Source organism: Petaurus breviceps, unplaced genomic scaffold (assembly GCF_028583685.1).
Source record: "Petaurus breviceps papuanus isolate PSGF00001 unplaced genomic scaffold, PetGlider_PUasm1.0 567, whole genome shotgun sequence".
Classification (NCBI taxonomy): domain Eukaryota; kingdom Metazoa; phylum Chordata; class Mammalia; order Diprotodontia; family Petauridae; genus Petaurus; species Petaurus breviceps.
In genome coordinates, this window is record NW_027186383.1 from 169,643 (window position 1) to 174,349 (window position 4,707).

The window sequence follows — 4,707 nt, forward strand, 5'->3', positions numbered from 1 at the left end:
CTGTTCCCAGGGATTTTCCTGAAGTGCAGGTGTGACCATGTCAGTTCCCTCCTCAGGCATGGCTTCTAGGACAGGAGAGAAACTTCTCTGTCTAGTACTGAATGCTCTACGCACCCTGCCCTCGCCTCTCTTTCTAGCCTGTCCAAACTGGCCTGCTCCCTGTTCCTCAAACACTATGCTCCATCTCTCCTCTCCATGCTGTTTCACTGACAGTGCCTCCTGCCTAGACTGCCCTCCTGTCTCACCTCTTCTTTAGACAGTCCTTCTCTTCCTATAGAGTGCAGTTCAGATGCTGTCTTTGGCAAGAATCCTTGGGCAGCCTGTGCCTCGCCTACCAAAGCTCCCTTGTGCTTATGCCTTCTTCGTCCTTATGTCCTTCATAGGGTACTGTAGATCCTTCTTATGTGTCCCTGCTGCCTCCACATTTGAATGTGAGCTCCTTGTGAGCAGGGATTGTTTCATTTTTTGTGTCCCCAGAGCCCAGAGAGGAGCCTGGCATGTCATAGGTGCTTAATAAATGCTTGCTAAATGGCTAACTGCTGACCTCATCGGCTCCCATGTATAGACCCTCATCAAGTTCCATATCTACTCCTGGTGAAAGGAGACTTGGCTTCCAGGATCTCTGGTCTCCTCTGGGTGAGTTCTCTCTGTAGTGGATAGGGAGCTGAATTTGGAGTCCAAGGAGCTGGGTTCAAATCCTTCCTCAGCCACTTACTATTAGGACCACAAGGGACAGGCCTCAGTTTCCCCATATGTAGGTGAGGGGGCTGGACTAGGTAGCTCCCAGGTCCCTTTCAGCTTTCAGTCTGTGATATAATTCACACCCAAATAAATGTCAGATGCGGTAACAGGCATTAGATGCATTGGAAAGGGGCAGAGAGATCTCTAAGCGTCCTTACCTTTCCTGACCCTCGGTGAACTCTCTTTTGACTCTTCCATCCTCAAACTGCCCAGACTGGAAAAAGAGACCGAGTCGGAGCTGGCTGCGGGTGGGGCGCTGAGAGTCGTTGAGCTTTGGTGAGTGATTGATGGGGAGAACGTGAATAATTTAGAGAGCTGGAGGAGGGAAGGCAGGTCTCTGAGCCGGCCACCTGCAAACAGCTTTTTCAGAGCTAGCCTTTCACCAGGGATCCGCAACGACAGGGCATTTAGAGCCCAGCTCCCGAGCTGGCAAGGTGCAGCCAGTGCTTACAGAGCAGCTAGAAAAGTCCCGACTCCTGCTACCGGTCAGATGACAAACAGGGCCAAGCGTGGGCGCTTGAGGAGAGAAGACAAAGAATTTGGTCGGAACCAGAGAGCTCATCCCCCTCACTGTGACCTTTGGAAAGTCCCTCCCGCCTCAAACCTGTTTCCTCTTCTGTTACACAGTCCATCCCGAAATCCCAGGGTGGGCAGCCTGTGGAACACGAGCCCACCGTGAATAGTCCATCGTCAGCTCACTCTGGGATCTCATCCCTGTTCCCTGCAGTGGTGTAGACCAGCATTCAGACCCGCTTGGAGTCAATGCCTCTCCTGTAACATCTCCCAGGGCAGCACTGGGGCACCACCATCCTTGCTTGGGTGTGGATCCTGGTGACATCCATGTGACCTGCCTGTTTGTACCCACCATGGCCACAAGGAGAGTTACAGCTAGCCAGGATAGGCTCAGGCCCAAGAAGAAGATGCTTCAGCCTCTCCCTGCAGAGGTGGGAGGAGGCCTGTGGATGGAAAACATTCCCAGGTCCTCAGATTTCTTTTTCAGGTGTTGATTTGCTTTCTGATTCTTTATTCTTTTCTTTTTTAAGAAACAATTTTTTGTTCTGTTGGATGGCTCTCTGAGAGGAGGTGGGGGAGAGATACCTGGTATCTAGACGAGGTAAGAAACAGATCAATGCAATTCCCTAAAGAAAAAGTAACATAAAAAGAAGGGAAGTGTTCTTTTTCTGTTCCTCAGCGGGGGTGGGGTTGGGGTGTGATCTTGGGCAGGCCCCGCCTCCTCTTGAAGCCTCAGTTTCCTTCTTTTTTCCCCCCTTTTGGAGGGCAATTGGGGTTAAGTAACTTGCCCAAGGTTACACAGCTAGTTTTTTTTTTTTTTGTGGGTGTTAAGTGTCTGAGGCAGGGGTCCTCCTGACTCCGGGCTGGTGCTTTACTCACTTCGCCACCTAGCTGCCCCCAGGAAATTGGACTAGAATATTCTGAATTTTCTTCTACCCTAATGATTCCGTGCAGTGGTGGAAGTCTCCTAGATTTTTTTGTTTAGCTTGTGCTGGTGTCAGTTGAGAACTTAGCCAACACACAAGTATTTTAAAAGTTCCTACTATGTGTCAGACACTGCATCAGATACAAAGATGAAGTGAGATGGTCCTGACTTTCCAGGATCTTACAGGGGAAGGTTTGAAATGTGTCCCTTCGAAAGACTGAGCTGGAAGGAAGGCGGATCCCTGATGAGACGGTCCTGGCAGATGGATGGGAGGGTCCTGGCAGATGGGGTTGGGAAGGTGGGTGGACACAGGGCAGGCTGCTCAGGGCCTTGGGGGAAGATGGGTGGGCACAGGGCAGGCTGCTCAGGGCCTTGGGGGAAGATGGGAGGGCACAGGGCAGGCTGCTCAGGGCCTTGGGGGAAGATGGGCGGGCACAGGGCAGGCTGCTCAGGGCCTTGGACTATTACCCTGGGAGAAGAGATGCCACCTTGCAGGCAGTGCCTAGTACAGTGCTTTGCACACAGTTGGTGCTTAATGCCTGTTGGACGGTGGTGAGTGAAGCTGCCTTCCACAAATTGGCAGGGACTAAGCAAGAATCCCAGTCAAGGTTCCCAGGCAGTTAGTGGGTCCTAGGGCACGGCCGACAAGAGATGGAAGACCAGGCCATTTCAGGGAAGGGCCTGCACAAAGCCAATGGCCAGTCCAGTGATGATAATTAGCAGGAACAATTGCCTGCATTCCCATAGTACCATGCAGTTTGCAAAGTGCTTTCCTGAGATGGCCACAGAGGTAAGTGCCATATGGGGCATTTTCCCATTTTGACCGATGGGGAACCTGAGGCGAAATTTTCAGAGCCTCCCAAGAGTGAACCAGGCTCATTTCTTCTCTGGGGCCCAATTTAGTTCCCCCAGTCCCCAGGAAAGGGGTAAGTCCTTGGGTTTGGCCTCTAGCAGCTTCACCTGCTTCTCACTCCTGGCTCCCTTCAGCAGCATGAGGCCTTTGGGAAGAGCATCTGTGATGGCTAGAGGAAGGTAGACATTTGTGGAAAATGGAAAAATAGGAACATTGGCGGTAACTTTAGGGGGCGCTACACACTTCACTAATGCCTCATTTGGTCTTCACTCCTACCCTGGGGAGGAGGTGACATTATTAGCCCTATTTCACAGACAAGAAAACCGAGGAGGACCGAGGCAATGTGAGCCCAGAGTCATACTGAGCCTGAGGCCGGACTGGGACTCGGGTCTTGGTGACTCCAGGCCCAGAGCTCTGCCCACTGAGTCACTGAGACGCCCTCCGTGCACTGTGTGGTCCAGCTCCCGGCGCTGGCTCCCTTGCTGTTCCTTGGTCCTGGCATTCCATGTATTCCCTCCATGCCTTTGCACTGGTGGGACCTCCAGGCTGGGGCAGCAGGTGGGAAGGGCCTGGGAGGAGCCTGCTGGGCTTAGCATTCACCACCAGATGGAGCCAGGAGACAAGGGAAGGAAAGGTGGAGGGCAGGAGGTGAGCCAGGGGGTGCTGATAACTGGCTTCTAGCCTGTTGAGGCTTCCTTCCTGGGAGGAGGTTGTGAGAGGCTGGTCATTCTTTTCTACAGACAAGAAACGGAGCGAGAGGGGAGAGGGCCTTGCAGTCTGGCTAGATTGGGAGCTGAAGGCACCCAGGGGGACTGAGGCCAACCTCCCCATTTTATGGTTGGATAAGGGGAGTGATGCCTAAGGTCACTTGGCAGTAATCAGCAGAGCTAGGATTTGAATCCAGGTCTTTGGATTCCAAATTCCATGCCTCTACCATTGCACCCTGCTGTCTCCATGCTGCTGTGTTCAGGGGAGAGGGAAGGGAGCAGGAATTAAGACCAGAGGGAGAGGTTGGCTCTCTACTCAGAATCAAAGGGTTTGGTCCTGGAAGGGACTTGAGGGGTCATCTAATCCAACACTTTTGTGGGCCAAATGTAGAAACTGAGCCTCCAAGAAGCTGCTGAACCAGGACTGGAACCCAGACCCTGTGACTCCAAATCCCTGACTCAGATGAGCTTGTATGTTCTTGGCTCAGCCTTGTTAGGCCAGCATTCCTGGGCTCAGGGAGGCTCCCATCCCCCCAGAATGTGAGGGAGTCAAGGCAGTGACCAGAGGCCTGGGCAATTAAAGGAATGTATCTCACCTGTCTTTGAGAGGCCTTCTCCTCTGGGGGCCACAACTACTGCAAACAGACAGACAGTCTGACTAGCTGCCAATCAGGGCTGGGCTGGGTCTAGTGCGCTCTTATAGGGAAGAAGGGCATCTGGTGCTCAGGCTCAGAGACACACAGGCCCCATCACACACAAGCCTGCAGGTCAGGAGCTCACACCGGCACACAAGTCCACTGATCACCACAGTTCAGGGTTGGAGGAAGGGTGCGGGGGAGAGGGGGTCCAGTGCCTGGATGCAGAGAGCGTCACATGGAGCATTGCTTATCTGTCTGTCTCTCTTCATCCATCCATCCATCTATCTATCTATCTATCTATCTATCTATCTATCTATCTATCTATCTATC

General features: G+C 52.7%; 1 protein-coding gene across 3 annotated transcripts in view; it reads left to right on the top strand.

Annotated features, from left to right (window-relative positions):
* Positions 1 to 4,707, top strand: part of USP40 (ubiquitin specific peptidase 40) — a 411,887-nt gene that overhangs the window by 62,020 nt on the left and 345,160 nt on the right. The window lies entirely within an intron of this gene.